General features: G+C 43.4%; 1 protein-coding gene across 6 annotated transcripts in view; it reads left to right on the top strand.

The window, feature by feature from the left end:
• The first annotated feature begins 315 nt into the window (after positions 1-315).
• Positions 316-26,668, top strand: part of Adipor2 (adiponectin receptor 2) — a 52,248-nt gene continuing 25,895 nt past the window's right edge. The window contains exon 1 of one of the 6 annotated variants that reach the window (XM_021224762.2): positions 316-338. The gene's annotated coding sequence lies outside the window, so the exon portion shown is untranslated. Of the gene's footprint in view, positions 339-848; positions 888-11,867; positions 12,083-18,014; positions 18,104-26,668 lie in introns of those variants that run through there. The other 5 variants (XM_013110388.3, XM_013110387.3, XM_040738390.1 and 2 more) reach the window with 5 other exon arrangements.

Here is a 26,668-nt window from a genome sequence, read left to right as displayed (position 1 = left end):
TATGTGAAGCAGGAGGACTCACCCTAAGTCTGGGTGGCGCCTTCAGGTGGCAGCCCAGGTAAAAGGAGGTGGAAGAAGGAAACTGCTCTTGCCTGCCGCTCCCACTGTCACCGGCAAGTCCCATCCATCCTGTTGCTTCTGCATTCCTTCACTGACATTAGCCTACTTCCTTGGGATTCCACCATAGACTGAAGACCAGATGTTCTCCAGGAAGCCTCCAGGACTCCAGGGTCAGGCTGGGACTGCAGAAACATCTAGCCTCATGGACAGGACAACTACTGCATTCTTGGCCTCTCCAGTGTGAGATAGCCATTGCTGGACTTCTCCAACAGTATCCTGTAAGTCATTTATATATTTCCATTCTGCCAGTTCTGTTCCTTTAGGGGACCCCTGACTAATAAACATGTTTTTCAGGGCAATGTATTAAACAATAGGGAACACAGGGGGCTGGAGAGATGGCTGAGCACATACCCCACACTGACACCACACACACGCAACTAAACTGTTCTCTAAAACCTAAAAAAATAAACTAGGGAAATCTGTGCAAAGCAGATCGCTAACTATAGAGGACAAATAACAGTTACCAGCATTAGTCAAGGTAAGGGCAAGCTTTTTTTCCCCCTTCGACTGTGAGCAAGATCTAAAATTGTTGGTCTGAACCTTCAGTATAAATTTATTTCTTTCTTCAAAATAAGATTTATTATTTGTAGTGAGATATCCACCCCACCCATATCTGTAGCACTGACCACGCCCAAAGGGGCATGGTCACATGTAGGACTAGATCTGGGACCGGACCCCAGAGCTCTCTCTTGCTTCCAGTCAGGTCACAAAGGACAGCCTGGGTGGATCCTTGGAGCTGGAACCTGTGGTGGTCACCTGCTTCTTGTGTAAGTGCATTCTCCCTGAATAAGCTACTTACCCTGTTCTGAGTCGAGTGAGTCTTAATCCCCACAAAATTATTATTATTATTATTATTATTATTATTATCAGTGTTTTTTTGAGACAGGGTTTCTCTGTGTAAGAGTTTTGACTGTTATTGAACTTACTCTGTAGACCAGGCTAGCCTCCAACTCACAGAGATCCACCGGCCTCTGCTGGCATTAAAGGTGTGTGTCAACCCTGCCCTGCTAGGCTTTTTTCTTTTTTTTAACCTGGGTTTCAGGGATTGAAGTCAGGTCTTTAAACTTGTGTGGCTAGCTAGTGTTTTCACCCACTGAGCCATTTCACTAGCCTAACTTTTGACTGAATTCCTAAAAACAGTTTTTTCTTTCATTTATTCCACCAAGCACTAAAATAATCTGAGAGGTTTTTTCTTCATTGGAATTCATATTATTTAAGGCAGAATTTGGTTATGTAGCTCAGGTTGGTTCCAATCCTGGGGTTGTGGATGTAGCTCAGTTGGAAGAAGGCTTGCCTCAAATGCACAAGGCCCTGGGTTGGACACCCAATGGTTGGCCACTTCTGTAATGGACTTGCCACTATTGAGGAGGGGCCTCATTCTGCCTGGTCAATTGATATTGTAATACATAGAACCCACAGCTGAGTAAGACTGTTGCTGACAATTTTCTCCCATCATAGCACCTTCCAGCACTATGAGGCCAGCCCAGAGGTAAGAAGGTACTAGACTAGCTCAAGCCTAATTTCTCTATTCAGACAAGGCATGTGTTACTTTCAGTAACAGGGTTTTACCATCTAGTTCTAGTGGGCAACCAACAGCTGTTGCAGTTGTCAATACTGTTTTAGGAGGCCTCACAGACCTCCCTGACAATGTTGCTTTTATGAGACAAGGTCTGTTCCAGTTTTGCTGGTTGACTGTCGACTTGACCCAGAGTTCTCAGAGAGGACAGCCTCAGTTGAACTGCCTACATCATGTGGCCTGTGGACATGTCTGTGGGAGAAGGCCTTAATTGCTAATTGATGTTCAAGATCCAGTCCACTGTGGGCAATGCCATTCCCTGGGCTGTAAAAGAAAACTGCCTAATCCCAGTACCCAGGAGGCAGGGGCAGGGGCAGGGGCAGGAGCAGGGGCAGGGGCAGGGGCAGGGGCAGGGGCAGAGGCGTCTCTGAGTTTGAGGCTAGCTTGCTCTACAGACTGAATTCCAGGACAATCAGGGTTATACAGAGAAACCCAGTCTGGGGTGGGGGGAGAAAAGAAAGGAAGCTGCCTAAGCATGGGTCTGTGAGCAGCCAGTAAGCAGCATTCTTCCATGGTTTTGCTTCAAGCTCTTGCTTGAGTTTCTGCCCTGAATTTCCTAGAAGCATAAGCCAAATAAACCCTTTCCTCCCTTAAGTTGCTTTTGGTCAGAGTGTTTTATTACAGCAACAGAAAGGAAACAAGAACACAGCTTCATTATGTAGTCAATAATCCTGCCCCTGCCTCCTGAGAGACCTGTGCTAATCAGTCCAGTGGGAACTTGAGTTTGAAACAGGGTCTCACTGTGTAGCCCTGGGATGGCCCTGAATTTGCTATGTAGACTAGGCTGGCCTCCAATTCACAAAGATCTGCCTGCCTCTGCCTCTGCCTCTGCCTCTGCCTCTGCCTCTGAAATGCATCACTGTGTCTGGTCTTAACATTTACAAAACCTTTTATTTGCATGTGTTTCATGCTGAATTTGACCCTGTGCTTTGAGTTGTTGTTTCTTTAGTTTCTTCTGGGATGTCTTTTTTTTTCTCTCTCTGTGTAGCCTTCTCTTCTGGCTTAGGGAGAGTTTGGTTTTTTCATTGACGATATCTCAGTGATAGGCAGTTCAAACATGGGTTGCCCTGAGCTCTATATGTGTGGTGATACATTGTGAGTGCTTTGTTCACGTGGTTATATTTGATGACTGAAGGATCTGTGTCTGAGACCTCAAGCTTAGCACTAGTCTCTGCATTTTGAAGCATGTGTAATAAAAATTCAGCACTCTTTTTGGGTCGCCAATCCTGTGCCAAGTTTCATCATTTGTCTTCCAACTCCATCATTATCCTGCCCCAATGGTACACACTGCTTCTTTACAGTAATATCTTTCAGATACTTGCCTTTACAGATAACATGTACCCTGATGATCTGGGCAGCTTCATTGATATTCTTAAAGTGAGTGTGAATATTTCAACCTCTTGGGGTTTTTTGTTTGTTTTTTTTTTTGTTTTTGTTTTTGTTTTTTGAGACAGGGTTTCTCTGTATTGTTTTGGAGGCTGTCCTGGAACTCGCTCTGTAGACCAGGCTGGCCTTGAACTCACAGAGATCTGCCTGTCTCTGCCTCCCGAGTGCTGGGACTAAAGGCGTGCGCCACCAATGCCAGGCTTGAACCTCTTGTTTTATAGGACTTCATAGGGGTTTCTGGAAGAGTAGTGAGTCATTTTCACAGGTCAACCTTGAACAGCAAGAGGGAATCAACATTTTTTTTTCTTGAGACTGGGTTTCTCTGTGCAGCCCTGGCTATCCTGGAACTCTCTCTGTAGACCAGGCTGGCCTCGAACTCACTTGCCTCTGCTTCCCGAGTGCTGGGATTGAAGGCATGCCACCACTGCCTGGCGGGAGTCAACATTCTTAATAAGCTCTCCAGATGTTGACTTTGTACATAAATGATTGAGACCCTGGGCTAGCTGTGGTGGTTATGTCTGCAATCCCAGCACTCAGGAGTCAGAAACAGGGGGATCATTATAAGTTTGAGGCCACCTAGTCTACATAGTTCCAGGCTAGCCATGGCTACATAGGGAGAGCCTAGCTCAAAAACAAACAAACAAGCAAACAACAAACTAATACTTCCAACCTCCTTTTTATTTTTTAAATATTTTTGGGGGGGGTTGAGACAGGGTTTCTCTGTGGCTTTGGTGGCTGTCTTAGAACTAGCTCTTGTAGACCAGGCTGGTCTCGAACTTGCAGAGATCTGCCTGCCTCTGCCTCCAGAGTGCTGGGATTAAAAGTGTGTGCCACCACCATCGCCGGGCTCCAATCTCCTTTTTATTTTATTTTATTTATTTGTATGGGAAGAAGAAGAGCCAGGAGGTGGTGGCACAGGCAGAGGCAGGTGGATCTCTGGGAGTTCAAGGCCAGCCTGGTCTACAGAGTGAGTTCCAGGACAGGCTCCAAAGCTACACAGAGAAACCCTGTCTTGAAAAACAAAAACCAGAAAGAAGAAAAAACATCTCATGGCTGGAGAGATGGCTCAGTGGTTACGAGTAAATACTGCTCATTCAGAGGCCTGTGCCTGGCTCTTCTTTTGCAAGTAACATGATCTTGGGAAAATGATTTGTTTGTGTTTCAGTTTCCTTATTTGTAAAACAAGGATAAAAAAAAAGAATGAAGTTATTTAAGAGGCACGGTGGCACACGCCTGTAACCCTAACCCTGGAGAAGCTGGGATAGGTGGGTTAGTATGAGTTTGAGGAGAGCCTGGGCTACATAGTGAGTACCAGCCTAGTCAAGATAACATAACAGGGTGTTACCTAAAACAAAAACCAAACAAAAACCGGTGACCAGTTATCTTCCTCTTGGGGCAGGTGAAGGTGAAGTTAATACCAGTCCTTTATGGACTGCGGATGGCATGCTGCAGGAGCCAGCCAAGAGATAAGGCAGTCATTGTGCCTGCGCTTGGAGGTCACTGTGTGTGCCATGCCATGCGTGCTGCCATCGTTTCAAACAGCGGGCAGGCAAGAGTGCAGACAGGAAGGGTTGTGGGGAGCAGGAGGGTGGAAGGAAGTGTGGCAATCCCATGAAGGCAGAGGTGACAGGCACTGTGCCTGCCAAAGCTGGGCAAAGCTCTGACTCATGGGAGAGGTCCTGGTGTCACTGTGTGTCTATTGGGAGGGGAAGGGTGAGTTCACTGTTGGATTTGGCATTTGTCTTTGCACAGATGTGTCTCTGACAGGATGGTGTGTGGAACTGTAAAAAATAGATGTGCCACCCCCTTCCCACCCCAATTTGTGTAATCTGGGGTCTGAACCCAGGGCTGTACCCATCTAAGCAAGAGCTCTACCTTGGTGTTCCACCCCTAGCCCCAACCCAAAATTCTTGAGACCAGGCTCCCTGAAGTAAAGAAATTCAAGCTATTGCAGAGATGAGATAGTCCTGGGACAGTTTTGCAGGTGCCAGCAAAAGTCCTAGCAAGAAGGCTAGGTAGCAGGCAACTGGAGATACACCAGGCCTTTCTTCTGTTCTACACTGTTTCCCTCCCTCCCCCTCTCTGTCCTCCCATTGTCTGGGGTCAGTTAGAGGTAGGTTAGGATACATAGGCACAGGGAGATCACCTAGCCTTTGAACTCAGTTCCAGATCAGTTGTTTTCTCTCACCAAATGCCCTGCCCGTTCTTGCTTCTACTTCTGCAAATCAACCCCTCACCAGATTGCATGAACAAAATTTAGTAATTTGATAGGATTCTCATCAAATTATCCTACAAACCTGGGTTTTAACCTGGCTGGGAAGTGCATGGCTGTATTCCAGCATTGGGTGAGCTGAGGATTGTCATGTATGAATTTGAGGCCAGTCTAGATTATCTGGCAAGATCTTGATCCCTGACCCCAGTGTACAAACAAACAAAAAATCCAAATCTGAAACACCCAACAATCCCGCTATAAAACAAAAACAAACCTGTGTCCAAGTTCTGGCTTAGCCACACATTTTCATCAAGCTCCTTCGAGGTTAAGAGACCTCTTGATAGTACGAATTTTAAATTTTGGCCTAACACCAGCAGGGCATAGTGGACAGTGCCTACAATGCCAGCACTCTAGTGGCAGAGGCAAGAGCAATTCCCAGCAAACCTGCACTATATAGTTGAGTTCAGCACAATAAATAGTGTTTGCTGCCCCCTACCTCCACAATACTTTGAGTGGGTGGCAGATTAAGAAGTCACTGTGTAGAACACGTCTTGACTTTTTCAATAATAATAATAATAATTAATAATAATAAACTTGATAGCATTTATTTTTTGAAAGGGTCTTACTCTGTAGCTGAGGCTAGCCTGGAACTCATGTTACTTCTCCTGCCTCCCAAATGCTGGGATGATGACCAAAAAACTCTCAGTGACTGCCTGCAGCCAGGTTGGGAAGATAGTTACCAATTCATGAAGGGCTGTATTTTATTGTATGCAAGGCACATGAAGACTTTTGTTTGTTTCATTTTGGTTTTAGATTCTTTAAAAAACTATATATTTTGTGTGTCTGTGTATATGTGTGTGAGTGTATGTACACATGTGTGGAAGTCAGAGGACAACTTGTCAGTCAGACTTTTCCTTCCACTCTATCCCATGGGTTCTGGGGACTGGATTCAGGTTGTCAGGCCTAGTGACAAATGCCTTTATTCACTTTCCCATCTCTCTAGTTACCTTTTTGAGATTTTTAAGACAGGGTCTCTCTTTATAGTTCTGGGTGTTCTGGAACTCTCTATGTAGACTAGGTTGGCCTCGAACTCACAGAGATCCACCTGCCTCTACCTCCGAGTGCTGGGATCACAGGCACTCACCATCATGCCTGGCCACTTTTGAGATTGTTGAGGCAGGTCTCAACATGTATCCCAGGTAAGCCTTAAACTCACTATGTAGACTAGGCTTTGAGTTCAGGAATTCCTACCCAAGCCTCTCTCACTTTGAGATTACAAATGTATCTGATGAATAAAGCTTTCCTTTTCTTTTCAGTGAAAGAAATAGAGGTAGTTTATCAAGATGTGTTTTAAAGGTGCTCCCAAGGGTGGATGTTCCTAACGAGCTAGGAACATAGATGCTCAAAAACTGATTTTAGCCAGACATCCCAGCACAAGGAGGCAGAGGCAGATGGATCTCTGTGAATTAGGACAGTCAGGGAGAGATAATTTTTTTAAAAAGTTCATTTTTTAAACCCACAAAAGTTTGGTGACACTTTTAGTACATTTCCATGTACAGATCATCAAGCATTACTAAATGTGAAACATTTTGTCATTTACTTGGTTTCTTTCATGGGGAAGAACTGGAAATTCCAGAAAACTCTATATCTCTCCTTAGTTCTCACACCTATTTTCCACTCCTTCCCACTGGCAAGTTGTCTGTGTCCTTTTTGTGTATTTAAAGCATGGATTTGGGCTGGGCCTGAGTTTAGTGGTGGAGTGCTTACCCAGTACACATGAGGCCCCAGGTTGACCAATAACAACAAAAGCTGCATGTACTCATAGACATGTTTGCTCTTTGACAAGGTTCACAGGCCACACTTAAGCAATGAAGACATGTTTGCTGTTTGACAAGGCTGCACAGGCCTCTTAAGCTGTGAGTCAGTCAGCAGCATTGCCAGCAATAATGTTGTCTTACGAGCCTTCCCCAGGGCTACACTAACTACCTGTGTTAGAGGAGCTGCTAGTGTTATTTATGTAATTATGAGAGTGTTTATACTCATCTTAATTCTTGGTTTTCAACATTGGGGCAGCTTGGCACAAATGGGAATTTAGTGTGTTATGACATTTCTACAAGAGTTTGAAGACATATTGCTTGTAAACTTTCAAATCCAAGATTAACATGCTTTTAAATAGTATAGATTTTTGACTGGTAGCAGTGTAATTGCAAATATCACAGAGTACAGTTCGTGTGTGTGTGTGTGTGTGTGTGTGTGTGTGTGTGTGTGTGTGTGTGTGTGTGTGTGTAGTGTGTGCTTTCAGGCTTGTGTGTGCCTGTGTTTATATATGGGGTGGGGCCTGGTATGTGTAGACAGAGGCCAACAATGAGTGTCTTCTTCAACAACTTTCTTATTTTTGAGGCAAGGTCTCTCCCTGAACTTGAAACTCATTGGTTTGGCTAAATTGACCAGCCAGCAAATCCTAATTTTGGTTTCCAATGGCAGAATAAACTTTTATATTAAATATAGCAATTGTGGGACTGGAGAGATGGTTCACCACTTACTGTTCTTCTAGAGAGCCTGGGTTTGAGTCTCAACACTTAATGAGGGATCCTATTTTGTTGAGTTTACATGTGTGTGCCTTGATGGCTTTTTATATATGCTGGAATTAGAACTAGGTTTGCACACCAAAGCGTTTAATGACTGAACTATTTCCATCTAGAATACAGACTTTCTAATGACATTTTCAAATCAGTTAACACATGGCATCCTAGCTAACTGGCTAGACTTGATATTTTTATCTGTGTATGAGATGGTCACAGGGACTGATGTGATATTTCTTGCCCCTTAAAACTATGTATGTATGTATGTATGTATGTATTATTCTGTGCTCATGTGTTTGCCATAGTGCTTGTGTGAAGAGGACAACTTTTGGGAGTCAGAACTTTCCTTCTGCCATGTGAATTCTAGGATAGAACCTGGGTCACTAAGCCCAGTGACCCCTTACTTGCCAGCCATCTTGTGGTCCTTAGGGGTGTGTGTGTGTGTGTGTGTGTGCGTGTGTGTGTATGTGTGTGTATGTGTGTGTGTATAATATTTCTATGCTTTTCAATTATTACTAGGTTTATTTTTTTCTGGTCCACCATTTATATTGTTTAGATTTTGCATCTGTGCACAAGTGCGCGCACGCATGCACACACACACACACACACACACACACACACACACACACAATCTCACACAATCTCTCTCTGCACCTCTCTTAGCTTCCACGCTTCTTAAGACCTTTGGAACTCTGCTATGACCTCTTAACCCTTTACAGGCATTCTGTATTCACACATACACACCTACTGTGTGGTGTATAATATACAATCTGAGAGTTAATCTGCCTTAATCTCAGCTATCACGGGAAGTGAGAACACTGGGCAAACTGCTGCCATCGAAACCTCCATACCTTGTGAACTGATTGCCACTCAATAATTTCTGACACGTGGAAAGACACAATATGTTTGTCTATGTTTCTGACATAACATAGTCATGGCATTATCTATTTTTGGTTTTTTTGAGACATGGTCTCCCTATATAGCTCAGGTTGGTCTTAGCTTTCCCAGTCCTGAAATTACAGGCATGTACTTCCATGTTCTGCTAGTAAATTTTAAGCCACAAATACAGGTTTCTCAAGACTATATACTAATTTTGGTTTCCAATGGCAGAATAAATTTTTTCTATTCATTATAGCAATTATAGGACTGGAGAGATGGCTCAGCGGTCAAGAGGACCTGGGTTCAAGTCTCAGCACAAACATGAGGGAGTCAATGTTGTGCCTCTTGTCTGTAGGCACTGTATACACATGGTATACAGACATATATGCAGGCACAACATCTACACAAAAATAAAAATCAATCTTAGAGTTTGAGAAAAAGCAGTTGTTCTGAGCAGAAAACAACTTTTTTTTCAATAAGAGAAGCACCAAACCAATTTCAAACTGGAGTTAAATAAAATTCACAATGGTATCTAGAATTTTTGTTTTATTTTGAAAAGAGTTGCCCTACCATTTGGTTATGACTTCAGAATTTTAGATACTTCTTCAATTTTCATTGGCTATTGACTTGACTATCATGATAGTGACTAAGTCTGTCCTAAGAGCAAGTTCAGTGTCATTATGCCAGCAACAAGTCACTGAAGCTATAGCTGGAGTATGAATGCTACTCAACCAGTGTTTTGTCCTCCTTGTTAACAAATTACAGAGATGACTATATTAAACTGGTTGTACCAGAGAGCACTGTTGGGTCATAGTGGCTGGTATGGGGTAGGGTAGAAGGAAGTGTCTTTTGGTGCTGTAGGAGACACAGGATTCATCCATTATGGAAAAACGTAACGCCTTAAGAATGGAGAGACTGGACACGTGAGCTGGGTCAGTGACTTGCCCATAAGCCTGATATTATCTAAGTTCAATCCCCAGATCCACATGATGCAAAGAGAACAGATTTCATAAAGTTGTCCTCCAGCTATGACATCTGAACCCATTAAAAAAAAAAAAGAATGGAAAGAGGGGTTGGGGATGTACCTAAGTAGTAGGAGACTTGCCTAAACATTCACACTGCCCTAAATTCAATCTCTTGTGCTTCAAAAACAAACAAATGAACAAACAGACACAAGAAGAGAGATTCTGAAGATCTGGAAGATATTGAGTATTGTTGAGTTCTCTGTGATGTGTGAACAGCTAATTAGGAGACAACCCATAACAATAAAAAACTAAGTCATGGTCAGATAAAGAGAGCTGAAAAAAATCTGCTTTGAAATATCTGACGGTAGGGATAAGGGTGAAGCCAGTATGGCAATGAACTCAGGAATGTCCCTTAGGCAGAGGGAGAGTAGCAAAGATCTTTATTAGCTGGGGAGGTGTGAGCATTTTGAGGAAATAAGGTGGTTTGTTTCATCATTATAGAAACATCAGGAATTGCATGTAGTGATTGACAATGAGATCACTTCAACAGAGACCAAGTGAGAGGTAAGAGGGGAAATGGCCATGCTCCCTTAAAAACCTGTTTCAGAACAAGGTGGACTGTTCTGAGAGTAAAGTTCTTTGGTCAAAGTAGAGTCTCTACAGAAAGGAAGAGTTGCAGGGAAGATTTGATAGCGTTTTGTTTTCTTTTGTTGAGCCAGGGTCTCACTCTAGCCCCGGCTGACTTGGAACTTATCCTGTGGCCCAGGTTGGCCTTGAATTAATTCATTGCAGTTATCCCACATCAGTTTGCCAAGTGCTGGGAGTTAAGGTGTGAACCCCCACACCTGGCAAGACATGAGATCTTACAAGTCTTAAGTCTGTTGTCCTTAGGGGTTATTTTATATTAAGCCTGAAAAATCTCATCTTTGCCCCATGTAAGCTGGTATTGTGAACCTTCTTCTTTTGTTCCTTCTTAAGTTGGTGATGGAATCCAGGCCTTCCTTTGGAGGGCTAAGGCAAGGGCTCTACCATTGAGCTATATCTAGAGGTATGGGTCAAATGTGTAATTCTGAAATGCCTGCATTTGGTTTCTGATGTATTGTGGGAAGGTACAATTGTCTTTCTTGACCTTAGTCTCCAAACCTTTGTGTCTTTTTGTTATAGTTGTTGTTGTTGTTGAGACAGGGTCTGGCCTGGAACTTGCCATGTAGATCAAGCTGACCTGGACATGCACGATCCTCCTAGTGCCTTTCCTGGCTGAAGAGTTTTCCATGTCTGTTTCAACCCATCCCCCATCATCAGACTTCAGCGTCTTGGATATGAGACCTATTGTGGTCCAGTGGCAAGGACAATAGGCTGTCGACACGGGCTTCCTGTAAAGTCTAAACTAATGCTTCTGAGTTTATTTTTAATGGGTATTAAGTTTTGACCTAAAGAGTGTGAAAGATAAATTCCTCTTACAACGGAACACGAAGAAACCATTTTTCTCTGCAAAACAGGTCCTACATTTCCTTGTTCTGGTTTTTAATGAGGCACATTTCAACAGGAAAGCTCACTGGTTGCTAATCACTCCTGTGTAAACAGACACAAAGCTTAAGTCGCTTGTAACCGACCGTTACTTTAAGACCATCTAGAATAATTTTGAACTACACATTTTAAGGGTTCGTACATATCTTCTAGAAGTAATAGGGCATATTCACCATATGTTAATATAGTAATAAAAACAAGCCCTACTGTTTGAGGAAGTGTTGACTAACGCTTTCGGAATTCCGAAACCTTCACAAGACGACGCCTAGCATTATGTTGGCCGCTGACACAAACGCACGCTCCGGCCCAAATCTTTAAATTCTGGCTCGCAATCACGGACATCGAGGGGAGCATCCACGGCCGCGGCGGCCCCCTCCTCTTCTGATCTTTTCGTGAAACGTCGAGGAAGCTGGGTGCACTGTTTACATTGTGTTCCCGGCCGAACTACAACTCCCAAGATGCACCGTGGTTCTAAAGCCACCGGAGGGGAGCCTTCCGGTTTAAACCAGCACGGCTGCGCACGGGGTGTGGTCTTACTGGCCCGACCCGCCTCGTGCGATTTGCGTCACGGCGACGCGCGGGCGCGGGGGCGGGGAGACGCGGCGGCGGCGGCGGTCGCGGCGGCTCGAGCACAGTCCCGACGCGGTACCGCGGTGGCGGCGGCGGCGGCGGCTCCGGAGAGCGGCCCCCCTCCCTCCGCGCCCCCTCTCCCCTCCCCGAGGCGCTGCTTCCCAAGGCGCCTGAGCCGCGCGGATCGGCGGCGGCCAACTCTGGTGAGGGGCTGTGGCGCGAGCGCGGCTTCCCGGGCTCAGCAGATTGCCGGGATCGGAGGGAGGTGAGGACTGAGGGACAGGTGTCCCCGGCGCGGGCCGGGAGCGCGCGCCTGGCCGCCTCTGAGCTTGGCCGGAACTCTGACCGGCGGCCGCGCGCCTGCTGCGGGGGGCCCGAGCGGCGGCCGGGCCGAGGGGTTGGGGAGGGGGGCTGGGGCCACGCTCCGTGCAGCTGTGGGCGCGGGCGCCCGCTGTGCTTTGGCCACCGCTGGCCGGAGGGTCCGAAGCCCCTCGCTCCGGTTCTCTTCGCTTTCCGGGCCGGTGTGCCGGTGACGGCCCGCGCCGAGAATCTTCCCACCCCAAGTCTAGTTGGTGTCTTCAGCCACTTCCAGGGATTTCTCTGGCCGGGCTTGCTTCGGATGGGTTGTGCTCAGAGCTATTTCCAGCCACTGGGCTGGGAAGGTTGCTCTCACCTCTTCTTAGGCGGCTCTTCAGTCACCGCGGGATAGTTCTTGGGCCCAGTTCTCAGCCCCTTTGGGTTTTTAACCTGTCAGTGTCAGCTTGTTAGGGAATTGGTATTAACGGTTATAACATAAGTTTTGAAGGGTGTGAGAGAGCGTTGTATTAGACAGTTGATCCATTTCTTCTAGCTTTCTTAGCCTTGATTTAAACGTTTGCTTTTGGAGTTTGAAAACTTTCAGAAGGTTGAGCAGTGAATTCTTGGTTGAAAGATTACATGTCCAACTAGGACATGTGCTTCGCTGGAAGTTTTAATATTTTAGTAGAATGATTTTTTTGTTTTATTTTTTGCTCTAGGTGTCTCGTTTAAAAATGTTTAGAAAATTAAAAATCATCAGTTTATTATTGTATGTGCACGTGTGTGTGTGGGAGGGGGCGCACGTGTGTCCATGGTACACTAGTGAATATCAGAGGACAGCTTTAGAGTTGGTTCTCTCTATATTGATGTGGATTCTGGGAATCAAACTCAGATAGCCAGGCCTCTTGCCTGGCAAAGTCCTTTACTTACTTAGCCATCTTTCATTCTTGTATTATTGTCTTCACTCTTATTTTCCTAAAGCAGACTGCCCACCTTGCTCCCCAAGAAACAAGTCAAAAGTACTGCCAAGTCTTTTATGATATTTAAAATTATTTGATCATAAAACTCTTCCCAGTTAAATGGTTTTAGGTTTTTTTTTTTGGGGGGGGGATAGGATCTCACTCTGTAGCCCAAACAATTGCCTCAAACTAACAAGAATCCTGCTTCAGCCTTCTGAGTGCTGGAATGAATCTTCTACCTCTTTGGACCCCAATGGAAAAGTTTAAAAGAACTTCCTTCAACTTAGCTTTTGTGTGTGTGTTTTGGAGACAAGCTGTATCTTTGTAGTTCAGGCAAGCCTTCAATTGTTAATCCTGCCTCTGCCTCCAGAGTCCTGGTATTATGGACAAATGCTCTACTCAGAGCTTTTTTTTTTTTCTAAACATGTTTTTTCAACTGAGCTCATCATGTAGACCAGGCCACCTTGAACTCAGAGGTCCACCTGCTTTCGTCTTGCAAGTGGTTGAATTAAAGATGTGTATCACTACTGCTCAAAAAATAAAGCTCAAAGCCTTAATATTTAAAAGGGGACTTACAAGTTTGTCAGTTTTAAAGTTTCAAGTGTCTTTACCAGAGGCCCCCTTAAGGTCTTGTCACATATCCAGCTCACTTCTACATTGCTTATAGAATGTAACAGTGCTGATTATGTAAACGGAGATTATTTTAGCAGCAGGGATTTCCACGCATAGACTTCAGCAAATTGGTGGTAAATCATGAAGTTTGAGAAGTTATAATTAAATATGGAAGATATCTTCCCAGTATCTATCTGTAAATGGCTACTCACCAGTTTATATTTCAGGCTTTGGTCTACTTAGTGGCAGATTTTATCTTCTGTGGATAAGAGTAAGATTTCCAGAGCTTACAGAGTTCGTGTTTTTCCATCCTTGTGCTCATTGTGTAAACTTAAAAAACGAATGGATTTTTTTTTCTCACCAGTAGTATCAGTTTATTTAGTGCACTTAGTATAAGTCGCGTTTTGTTTTCAAAAAGGAAAGTACTTTCATTTCCTTTATTTCAGAGGTTGACAGACTTTACAGCCTCCAGGTCAAGTCCTGCCTGCTGCCTGTTGTAAATAAGGTTTTACTGGGATATAGGCACATGCAGGTAGGTGTGCCTGCTGTTGGGCTAGAAAGTTGAGTTGTTTCATGCTTGTCACAGAGACTCATGAACTGTAAAGCCTAAACTTTTTATTATCTGGCTAGCCCTCAAGAGAGAAAGAAAAAAGTTAGTGTATGGGGTGTCTGCTGACTGTGTTTGTACATTCCTGTAATCCCGGTATTTGGGAGGCCAAAGCAGGCCTGTGAGTTTGAGACCAGCATGGGCTACACACTGAGACTCAGAAGGAGTGTTGTGAGGGGGAAGTATATTCAGTGACAAAACTAAAATGATCCTGGAAATATAAAGTAAAAACTTCAGAATTATATCTGTTAAGAGGCTATTTTGGTGATTATCCATATAGACACTCTTAGTGATTATTTTTATGTAAGTGGCTCATGTTAAAATGTTGGTTTGTATTCTATTTAAAGTGTGTGTGTGTGTGTGTATGTGTGTTTGAGCGTGTTTGAGCCCAGGTGTCCATGTACTCCCGCAGAAGAAGGCACTAGATATCCCCTAGAGCTAGAGTTAGATGTGGGTTCTGGGAGCTGAATTTGGGTCTTCTCTGAACCATCTTTCTAGTCCCGTTCTGCTGACTTTGAATTCTCTTGGGTCCCAGGGATGATAATAGGGCCACCAGGAAGTCTGGTGGTCAGAGCCTTTTTTCAGGAAGCCATCTCACTAGCCCAGGTTTTTTTCCTTTTTCTTTTTAAATGAAGGGTGTAGATATTGCTGGAAGTAACTGCTGAGCTAAAAGATGGCTCAGTGGGTAAGATTACTTGCTGTATAAGCATGTAAAAGCCTAACTGCAAATGGGCCTGTAACCCCAGTACTAAGAGGTAAAGAGGAGGGTGGCTGGGGCTGCTGGCAGCTAGGCTACCTCCAGGTTGAGTGAGAGACGGTTTCTTTCTCTGAGGAATAAGGTAAAGAGTGATGGGTCAGAATGCCTAAAGTCCTCCGTGGTGTGTATGATGTATTCGTTCCCCCTGCCTGACAAGAGGGCATGTGTGCACATGCACAGTTAGTTTTTCTTTGTTTTTATTTATTTCCCTTTGGGCTTTCCTGGATGGCCAGTTACTTTCTTTGTTGTGCTTTGTAGATTTTTTTCTGAAAGTTCCTACAACTTTGGCTCCGTTTCTCCCTTGGGCATGTTTGGCTTCTTGGAGATTTCTTTCTTTTTCTTTTTTTGTTTGCTTTTTTTTTGTTTGTTTTTGTTTTTTCGAGACAGGGTTTCTCTGTGGCTTTGGAGGCTGTCCTGGAACTCCCTTGGTAGTCCAGGCTGGTCTCGAACTTACAGAGATCCGCCTGCCTCTGCCTCCCCAGTGCTGGAATTAAAGGCGTGCGCCACCAACGCCCAGCTGTATCTTTGATTTTATGTAGACTTCTGTGGGCTTGCCTAAAACTTCTAAGGCAAACATTTGAAGATTTAGAAGAAGTGTATCAAAATAATAGCATACAACATCACTTTGGGGGGTGTGTCTGGTGGGGAGAGGGATAAAGAGAGTAGGGGCTATGTGTGGACTACAGTCACCTTCACTTTTTTAAATCTTTGTTTTGTGCTAGGCTAAGTCTTAAGCAAGTCTTTCAGACCTGGCTAGAAACATTGGGCTGTTAATTTTCTGTGTTTTGTTTTTGTTTTGTTTTGTTTTTTAGGTGTGTGTGGTGGGCATGCATTATTGCATAGGAAGCACGCATGCCATGGCACACATTTGCAAGTCAGAAGATAACTTTGGGGCCCAGTCTTTTTATTTTTATGTAAGTTCCAGGGATTAAACTCAGTAAGTGCCTCTATAACTGCTGAGCTGGCCCTATTATCATTTTTTAAAAATACAGCATTGATTACTACTGTTACGATTGCTTCCCCCCTTTTCTGAGGCAGAGTCTGTCCATGTAGCCCAAGCTAGCCTTTGGACTCTTGATCATCTTACTTGACCCTCCTGAATGCTTGGATCATGGGTGTGTGGCACTGTGTCCAGGTGACAGACTTCTTGTCTCTACTATGGTTGGTCACAGTCATAAACTGTGACTGATTGTTGGAACTGCTAGGCGATGAAATGCTAATGTAGCAGAAACTTGCGCGAAGACTTAGAAGTTAGAAAGCTTATGAATTCCGACCTATCTGGTGATGAGCTCCTTAGAGCTTTAACTTTATTTATATTTTGGTTTTACTAGACAGGGTTTCTCTGTATTGTTTTGGAGGCTGTCGGTCCAGCCCGGCCTCGAACTCACAGAGATCCGCCTGCCTCTGCCTCCCGAGTGCTGGGATTAAAGGTGTGCGCCACCACTGCCCGGCACTTTAACTTTATTTTAAAGCCTTACTGAGTGTAGTGGGAGTCAGAAGCCAGGGGATCAAGGAATTCAAAGTCATCCATCCTCTGACAACCTGGGATTCATGAGAACCTGTCTCAAACCAAAAAAGGTCTGGTGGCATATTTCTAGAGATTCAATTTAGTAACGTGCTTTCCATGCAAGCATAAGGACCTGAATTCAATCTTTAGAATCCATATCAAGTAGTTGATGGGTATGGTGATTAGGTCCACATCTTGGCATAGTTGTCAAGTACTAAGTGAGAAACCTTGTTTCCAAAACCAAGATGGAAGGCTTCCAAGGAATGACACTGAGATTGTCCTCTGGCATGTGACTCACACACTCCTGCACCTACCTACATACTCATAATACATACAATAAATGAATACTTACGTTTTTGGTTCAGGGAGATGGTGTTAATTCTACAAGTTGTCCTATGACCCACATGTGCACCATGGCACACATGCACATATATACTCATAAAATAAAGTATAAAACAGCCCCCCAAAGCACCCTCCTAAACCCTTATATTCTTTAAAAACAAAAACAACAAAAGATCTTTCCTAGACTTTTTTAGTTGCTTTAGTGTCTTTTGGACAAAGCTTTTGAGATTTCAAATCATGTGATTAGTTGAAAAATTAAAGCCCCAGTTTTTCTTAATTTGTTTTTTGGACATGTTCATAATTTTCTCAAATTCCTAATTTTTCCTTCTTCCTCATGGTATATTATGCTAAGGTCTGTTGCTCCTTTAGCCTTAGCTTTGGAGGTATGGTCCTGTTTCTCTTTTCTCTTGCCCTAGGAAGAAATCTAAGCAGTGAGTTTGTGTAGTGTTTCCTACATGTGACCTCAGGACTCTGTAGGCTAAGACCCATGAATTGAGAGTTCTAGGCTAGCGTGGCCTACAAGACTGATTTAAGGAAAAGGAAAAGGTCAAGGCAGTAACCACTGTCTTAGTGACTTTAGAGAAACATGCAGTTATGATAACACAGTTTTGTTTTGTTTTTAACACAGGGTTTCTCTGTATTGTTTTGGAGTCTGTACTGGAACTTGCTCTGTAGACCAGGCTGGCCTTGAACTCACAGAGACCCGCCTGCCTCTGCCTCCCGAGTGCTGGGATTAAAGGCGTGTGCCACCAACGCCTGGCCTGATAACAGCTTTGACAACATCCAGAGATCATCTGTAGTTGCATTAACATCGAATCATGACATTCATGAAATTGCATTTTTACCCATTTTGTTGTTTTACACTTATTTTTGTCAGTCACGTTAAGAATATCAAACTCATTAGGGCACCTAGGAAACTTGATTATTGGTGGGATTCTTCATTGAGATCATAGCTTTGTAAAATGTTGCTAGAAGGTTCACATTTCAGGCATAACTGTAGGAAAGCTGATAGTCAGCTCTTGAGGAAAGTTAACTACCTGATCTGGGGCAGCAGTGTCCAACCAACTGTAAATACCAGTAGCTCATTTTTTCCCCTCTGGTTTTATTTGGTTGTAGCTTGGTTCCTCCACATTGAATTTCTCACATCTTGGCTGTGGCATGGAATTGTGCTTCCGGATGTGAAATAGCACGTGGGAGCTCAGCAGGTGATGTTATGTTGATTTACAGTAGCACATTAACAAAATAATGTTTATGGGTTTCTTTGTATGTCAATAAATTGCCATCTACGCTGTTTTGTTTATTTGTTCGCTGTTTTGGTGGTGTTGGGACTTGAACACAGGACTCTGCCACTGGCCTACATCTCTAGCTGCTGCTGCTGTGTGTGCGCTTGCATGCGTTTTATTACTTTTTTGACACAGGAGTCGTACTGTGTAGTTTAAGCCTGGCCATCAGCTTTTGACTCTCCTATTTCAGCTGGAATTACAAGCATGTATTACCGGCCCCCCACCCCCCACCAGCTTTTTTCTTTTTCTTTTTTTTGCTTGTTTTATTTTGAGGCAGCCTTCTGTTTCCCAGACTGGCCTTGAACTTAGTATATGGCTAAGGATGATCCTGAAACTCCCAATCATATTGTTTCCATCTCTGGGTGCTGAGAATACAGGCCTGTACCACACTGCATTATTCTTTTCTTAGAACTCACCATGAAACTGTGGTTGTCCTTGAACTCATGATATAATACTGCCTTGGCCCCTAGAGAGTATTGACATTATAGATCTGGGATACCACTGGTCATACTGTATGAATATAGTCATTAATCATTTAACATTTATTCTAGTTTTCATAGGCATTTGGATTGTTGCCAAATCAGACCTGGCGATATAAGCCTGTGATCCCAGTTACTTGGGAATCTGAGACAAGAGAATCACAAATTCAAGGCCTAATGGTATACCTTATTGAAATTGTCTCAAAAAGTAAAAAGAAAAAGTGCTTTGGGATATAACTCAGTGGTAGAGAACTTGCCTAGTATGTGAGATCCTAGATTCAACAACCAGTACTACCAAAGACAATTAGAATGATTCCATTTTTTTCTGTAATAATGCGATACTGGGGCCAGCAAGATGGTCCTTCTGGTAAAGGCATTTGCTGCTAAGCCCGATGACCTGAGTTTGATCTCCAGGGCAGACATAGTGGAAGGAGAGAACCAACTCCTGTAAGTTGTCCACATATACTCTCACATAAATAAATGCAATAAAAAATTTTTAAAACAAAACAAACAAAAAACCCCTAATACTATATTGAAGATTCCTCATTTTCTTGGTCTTGTATTTAAGATCTTTGGCATGTTGGTGGTGGTGGTGATGGGGTTTGTGTTGCTGGAAATTGAGTTCAGGGCCTCATTCATGCCAGGCAAGCACTTTTTGTTTGTATTTGGAGACAGGGTTTCTCTGCATAGCCCTGACTGTCCTGGAACTCGCTTTGTAGACCAGGCTGGCCTAGAACTCACAGAGATCCACCTGCCTCTGCCTCCTTCCTCCTGGGATTAAAGGCGTGAGCCACTGTGAACTAGGCAAGTACTCTTATCATGTGCCTACCCTCTTACCATGTTTTTCCTCCTGAGATACAGTGTCCTGCTGTGTATTCCAGGTGGGCCTTTGACTCAGTGTGTAATCTTGTTGACTTTGAACTCCAGTTCTGCCACCAGAGTGCTAAGATGAGTGTAGCTCCCTGCAAGTGCTAGCAAGTTGTGTATGGGAAGTTGTTAGGGGTTGTGGCGTCAGTTTAAGGGTTAAAATAGAAAACATAAGTAGTAGGCTAGATTGTAGGCAGTAAGACAAAATGTATGAAACTGAAACTGTTCTGTATATATGCATTCTTACTAAGTTAGAAAGTAGGTCCTTGGGGTTGCTGATTTAAGTCATTTCCTAGTATAGAGTAAATACTTGAGTCAGGTGTGGTGGCCCACACATTTAATCCCAGGGGGCAGAGGCAGGTAGTGTACAAAGTGAGTTCCAGGACAGTCAGGGTTACACAGAAAAACCCTGTCTTGCAAAACAACAACACTCCCCCCCCAAAAAAAAGGGAAAAAAGAAAAAACTTAAGCAATGTGTTGTTCTGTTAGAAGCCAGGTGTGTTAGTTGTTAGGTTGCCAGTGAAATAACCATATTCTAAATGACTCAAACAACAAATTTATTTTCTGAGTCCAGAATTCCAAGTTTGAAATGGGCTGCTTCTCCTGTCTTTTTTTTTTTTTTTTTTTTTTTTTTCCGAGACAGGGTTTCTCTGTGGCTTTGGAGGCTGTCCTGGAACTCCCTTGGTAGTCCAGGCTGGTCTCGAACTCACAGAGATCCGCCTGCCTCTGCCTCCCCAGTGCTGGAATTAAAGGCGTGCGCCACCACCGCCCGGCACTTCTCCTGTCTTAATAGTGTCTTTACTCTGGGTGTGCATCCCTAGTGTCTTTCCCCTATAAAGATCAGATTGAATTAGAACCAGTCACTCTCCCTCACTCTGTACCCGAATTTTCCTGTAGACAGATTCTAGCTATATAACTCAAGCTGGTTGGAATTTACTCTGTAGACCAAGCTGGCTTCGAACTGCCTCCTCAGTACTGGTATTGGAGATCTAGCTACCACACCCAGCCTAGGGGCCTACTTTTACTACTACATTTAGTTTTAATTACCACTTTAAAGGCCCCTTGTCTAAGTATAGAAGCTAGAGAGAGAGGCAGTTAGTGAGTACTTGCTGCTTTTCTGGAGGACTGGGTTTGATTCTTAGTCTCAAGTGATCCAGTACCCTCTTCTGGCCTCCTAGGACACTGCACACATATGGTACACAGACATACCTGCAGGCAAAACACCCACGTAAAAGGAATAAAATCAAACTTTATGGTGTAAGGTTCTGGGACTTAGGATTTCAGCATAGGGGTTTTGTACAACCAAGGAATTCTAGTGGGAACTCGGCTTATGCTGTTCAGTTTATGGATGATGAACAAGATAATTTGACACACAAGGAGCTGATAGTTTGGGGAAGTAGGGAGATAGGAAAATAATCTCAGGAAAGTCAGGCTTGATGGTCCAAATCTTTATTTAATACTAAGTCTTGAGAGATAGAGGCAGGAGGGTCAGGAATTCAAAGTCATTCTTGGGAGCCAGTGATGTCGCTCAGTAAGTAAAAGCACCTGTTGCCAAGCCTGCTGGCTTGCATGTAATTTCCTGGTACTGACATTTAGAGAAACACTTCTCTCAAGTTGTCCTCTGACTTCCACAGGGTGGCTCCACCCACCAAAGTAAAGAAATAATTAAAAATAACACGAAACCAACAACAACAGAACCATTCTCAGCTACATGGCAACTTTTGAGCCAGCTGGGCTTCATGAGACCCTCTCTCAAGAAAACCCAAAGAGAGAACCTAAATAAATAATCCCAGAAGAGAGATAACAGCCAGGAAGACATAAACAGCATAAAGTATTAGTATAGTTGATAGGAGATGTGACACATGCTGCATTTAGGTAGAAGTGAAAAAGTTAGCCTTTGCCCAAAAGGAGACCTTTTACCTGAAAGGTAAATGATAAGCAAGGCCTAATTATTTACAAGCCCAGACCTGTTTCTAGATCATGAAGCTGGTAAGATTGGTGTGGGAGCTGATGCTGTTGGCACATGCCTGACTGAAACTCTAGCTCTGAGAACATAGAGGCATGAGGATCAAAGCTCAAGGCCAGCCTCAGGAACATAGGGCCAGACTGGCTTCCAAAAAGTGATGTATTTTTATTTCCTATGTGTTGGTGTTTTGCCTGTATGTGTGTCTGTGTGAGGGTGTTGGATCCACTGGAATTGGAGTTACAGACGCTTACGAGCTGCCATGTGGGTGTCGGGAATTGAACCCAGGTTCTCTGAAGAGCAGCAAGTGCTCTTAACTGCTGATCCGTCTCTTCAGCCCTGAATGCAGATGTCTTTTTTTGTTTTTTAAAGATTTACTTATTATGTACACAGTGTTCTGCCTGCATGTATGTTTGCACAGCAGAAGAGGGCACCAGATCTCATTATAAATGGTTGTGAGCCACCATGTGGTTACTGGGCATTGAACTCATGACCTCTGGAAGAGCAGCCAGTGCTCTTAACCTCTGAGCCATCTCTCCAGCCCTCTTGAATGCAGATTTCTTAAGAGGAGCCCTAGAGCCAGAAAGAAGTAGGTTGAATATTGCAATTACTGAAAAGCAAAATCAAACATGTTTACCAAGAATTTCTATATCTGTCAAAACTCAAAAAAATAAGGTATTCCTAGAGAAACAAAAGCTGAGTGTTCGTTGCCATGAGACTTGCTCTATAAGAAATGCCAAAGGAGAGCCCTTTGAGTTGAAGTGAGCCACTGGCTGGTAACTTGGAGCTACGGTCTGTGTTAAATGCAAACTGTATGGCTATTTTCACAAAGAAATAGTCATAAAAAGGCACCAAAGGAAATTTGAACAATGTAATAACAGAATTGAAGAAGTCGCTAGAGTTGGGCGGCTTGTAACAGTTGCTCTCCATGTAAGTCACCTGCTTTATTTATAGGATTACAAGATGAAGGAATAATATAAGAGATCGCATTTATATCCATTCATCCACACATATTTATTTATTTTAGACAGCTTTTGTAGCCCAGGCTCTGTGGCTGAGGATGAACCTGAATTTCTGACCCTGCTTCTGCCTTCCAAGTGCTGGGGTTATAGACATGTGGCACTACACCCAGTTTATGTGTGATAAAGGTGTGGAGCCCAAGACTTAGTGTATGTTAGGCAAGGGCTCTGCCAACCGAGTTATGTTCCTAGCCCCAAAGATAGAATTTGTTACTTCAGATACATAAAGCAGTAAGTGAGTTGGGGAGCTTTGTAGCAGTGTGTTTATAATGCAGTTGAAATTAAATTCGTGTCTTAATCTGTTTTGTGTTGCTATGACAAAGTACTTTAGATTGGGTAAAGAATAGAATTTTATTTTCTCATAGCAAGGAAGCCCAAGATTCAGGTACTGGCAGCTTTGGTGTGTGATGAGGACTGCTGGTTCCAAGAGGGCACTTTGTTGCTGTACCCTCTGGAGAGGTGTATTCTTGTAATAGTAAAGGACTATGCTTGATTACTGTCTTCCTTGCAGTTTTTGTTGGAAACTGGACATTAGATAAGACATTGTGGCAGGTCTTATTACTTGTTGCACCTTCCTTCAGGGTTATTGTGCACTAGTGTATTTGCTTAGTGATTAACAGGCTTGTTTTAATGAGGTCTGTTTAACTTTTCTGTGTCCTGAACCACTTGATCCTGGAAACCTGACTGATGGAGCTAGGGAACGAAGCAAGGACAGACACAGATGTGTACAAGAAAACTGGGAACGGGCTGTGTTTGCTCTGATGCTACAACACAGCCTTGAACCTCTATTATGTACAGCCCAGGAAGGCTTGCCTCAATAGGATGTCTTTGTAGAGGTGCAGTCCTGGGTACAGCCACATGGCCGAAGGAAGCTGCAGGATGCTGGTGATGCTAGACCCAAAGGAGGCTTTGCCCATTCCCTGAACCCTGGCCCAGGAAAGGCTTTGCCAGTTCCCATGGTGTGAAGCATTGGGGTTCATGTTAATGATACATATTCACTCAGGGCTTCCTCTAATCCCCACAAGCCTTTGGTAGTCTTCCTTAGGGAATTAATAGGGATGTGCCTTCAGTTACCCTGGGATCCATATGCTTGCTTTTATGTAGGGCTTTTTTTTTTCCTCCTGCATCACATTAAGTTACTAAATTCCTAATTGCTGTGCAATTGCTCTATTGATTTCAACCAATACCCTAATCTGAATTTTAAGTTTTTATGCAGAATGATCCAAATGCTGTTTTCTTTGAAGGAATCTCTTTTGAGATCAGTTTTTAATTTTTGTTCTAATCCTACTAGCTATCTTACTTCCAGATTTTCTCCTACAAACTTGAGTTCAGTTATCCTGTATCTTGATTCTTTTCGCAGAGACTGTTCTTTTTGCCAGAGGTTGGATCTAGGGACTTATCCATGCTTAGCGGAGTGTTATACCACTGAATTATGTCCCTGGCAATCTGTTCTTTTTAGGCTTGGGCATCTTCACCTGTTTTTGAAATAGTTTTTCTGGTTTCTCCCCCCTGGAAAAACTCTTTTCAGTCAAGTGTAATGGTGCACACATTTAACCCTGGTACTTGGGAGGCAGAGGCAGATAGATCTCTTTTGAGTTTGGGACCAGCATGGTCTGCAGAGCAAGTTCCAGGACAGCAGGGCTACACAGAGAAACCCTGTCTCGAAGAAAATCAAAACAAACAAAAAATGACAACCTTTCTCACAGATGATGGGTAGCCTGTGTCCTTTCTGGTATGGAACCACTGCCTCTTAAGCTGCCTCAAGAATTCTTAGGACTGCTTCCCCCCCCCCCCCCCAAGTGTTTCCTGCCAAAAGATAGTACTTCATCAAGTAGGGGTAGAGCTGATATAGGCATTCTGAACTATGCTGAACTATGCTTGACAACTGCAAACAGGTAGCTAGGGAATAAGAAGTCCTGATGTCCTACTTTGGGGAGGAATCCTTTCTGAGTGTTGGAGTCAAGGGAGTTTTTTTAAACATGGATCTATATCTATCTATATATAATATATATGTAAGAAAGCCTCAAAGAATTTAAATAGCACTTACCTTTATCATCATCATTGTATATTACTAATTATGTATATCGATGCTTGCCTGCATGTATGTCTATGTACCACATGTGGTCTCTTGGAGACCAGTTACAGATGATTGTGAGGCATCATGTAGGTACTGGGAATCGAAACTGGTTCCTTTGGAAGAGCAGCCAGTGACTGCTGAGCTATCTGTCCAGCCCCCAGCACTCATCCTTGTTAAGAATTCATTTTTGTTATTTCAAATTATGTATATGCAGGTTTTTCTGTGTGGGGTCTGTCCATAAGTACAGATGCCTTCAGAGACCAGAGGTGCCCCCCTCACCTCTCTTCACCCCAAGCTGGAGTCAACAGAGTGTTGGCTGTGAGCTGCTGGACATGAAAGTGAGAACCAGATTTGGGTCCTTTGTAAGATCAGTATGTGCTGTCAACCTTTATTGAACTGTCTCCAGCACCCAATTCTAATATGGTTTCTCTCTTCCTTCTCCTCTGGTCATTTCTACTCTCTTCTCTTGTGCTATCCATATATACATTTTATGCTCTAATCACATTATGGATTTTCTAACTTACAATGGTTCATTTGATTATCATAGGCACCACATAATCTACCTGGTGTCTGCAGAGGCCAGAAGAAGGCACCACGGTAACTGGAGTCCGATAGTTATGGGTGCTCTTAACACCTCAGCCACCTCTCCAGTCCTGGCTGTTGTAGGTTTTTATCGGTAAATGTAAATCTGAAAATTTGTCTTTCTTGTTATCATTTTTTATTTTATTTTATTTTTTGGTTTTTCAAGACCAGGGTTTCTTTTAATAGTTCTGACTGTCCTGAACTCTGTAGACCAGGCTGGCCTCAAATTTGGAGATCTGCCTGCTTCTGCCTCCCAAGTGCTGGGATTAAAGGTATGTTCCTTGACTGCCTGGCTCTCCTTACAATTTTTATATCCCATATTTCCCTCTCATTTAGGTACTTAATCTCTAGGACAGAATTAAACCATAGTGTTGATAAAAGAAACCCTTCTTATCTGTTTACTAGATTTGTTTGCTTTCAAGGTCTTGCACTCTAGTAGGAATTCATTTGCTTCAAGTAGGTAGAATGTAAATAGACTATAGTAAAATTTGATTCTTTAGAACCTTCTAAGATTAGGAGATTTGTTCCTCCCTTTTCTTTTTTTTCCCCCATTTTGATACAAGGTCTCACTGTATAGCCTTGATTGGCCTGGAACTCACACAGATCAGCCAGCTGTGGTGGCACATGCCTTTAATTCTGTCTAGCAGTTGGCAGAGGCAGACATATCTCTGAGTTCAAGGCTAGGACAGTCAGGGCTACGCAAAGAAACCTTGCTTGTTCCCCTTCCCCAAAAGAAGTCCCATTGCCTAAAAAGGAAACTCCTGAGAGGGGAAGGATGTTGCCAGAGAGGGGGAAAAATATTTCAATTTCTTTGCTTAGGGGTTTTGTAGAGAAACTGGACAAAGGCTGAGGTAATCTCTATTGAAGTTGCTGAATTTTCTGAGCTGTCTTGGGCTGAACTATGCTTGTATCCCTGGCTCAACCAAGGAAATAATTATACCATTGTTCATGTACTGCCTGTCAGGTTAGAGGTGATCAAAACCCCTCTGTCCATCTCTGGCTCTCTCTAGCTTGACCTTGACTGTTAGTCAGTTGACCAGTGTTATTCCCTCATCTGCCCTTGCCAAGCTCTCTGTGTTCTCACATGTACATGGTCAGCTTGCAGATGTATTGTGACAGAGTTAACTGTATCCCAACCACTTTCTTGACTCCTCATATTTTAACTATAGGGTAGTCTAGGGTTCATCTCTTAGGTGGAAGTTAATCACCATTACTTAAAAACAATTTGTGTGTATGAGTATTTTGCCTACATGTATGCATGTGCACCATGTGCGTGTGTGTGGTACTTCTGGTGCCACAAGATGGCATCATATTCCCTGGAACTGGCTTTACAGATTGTTATGAATCACCATGTAGATGCTGGGCACAGAACCTGGTTCCTGTAAGAACTCTTAATTGCTAGCCATTTTTCTAGCTTCTTGTGCTTTTTGCCTCATAAACTTTGAAAGTAACTAGAGAAATCCTGCAGTAAGCTCAAGTCATTAAAGACTAATTCTTTGG

Source organism: Mesocricetus auratus, unplaced genomic scaffold (genome assembly GCF_017639785.1).
Source record: "Mesocricetus auratus isolate SY011 unplaced genomic scaffold, BCM_Maur_2.0 Super-Scaffold_100676, whole genome shotgun sequence".
NCBI classification, from domain to species: domain Eukaryota; kingdom Metazoa; phylum Chordata; class Mammalia; order Rodentia; family Cricetidae; genus Mesocricetus; species Mesocricetus auratus.
The sequence above is the reverse complement of the archived record's forward strand: the minus strand, read 5'-3'. Positions and strand labels throughout refer to the sequence as shown.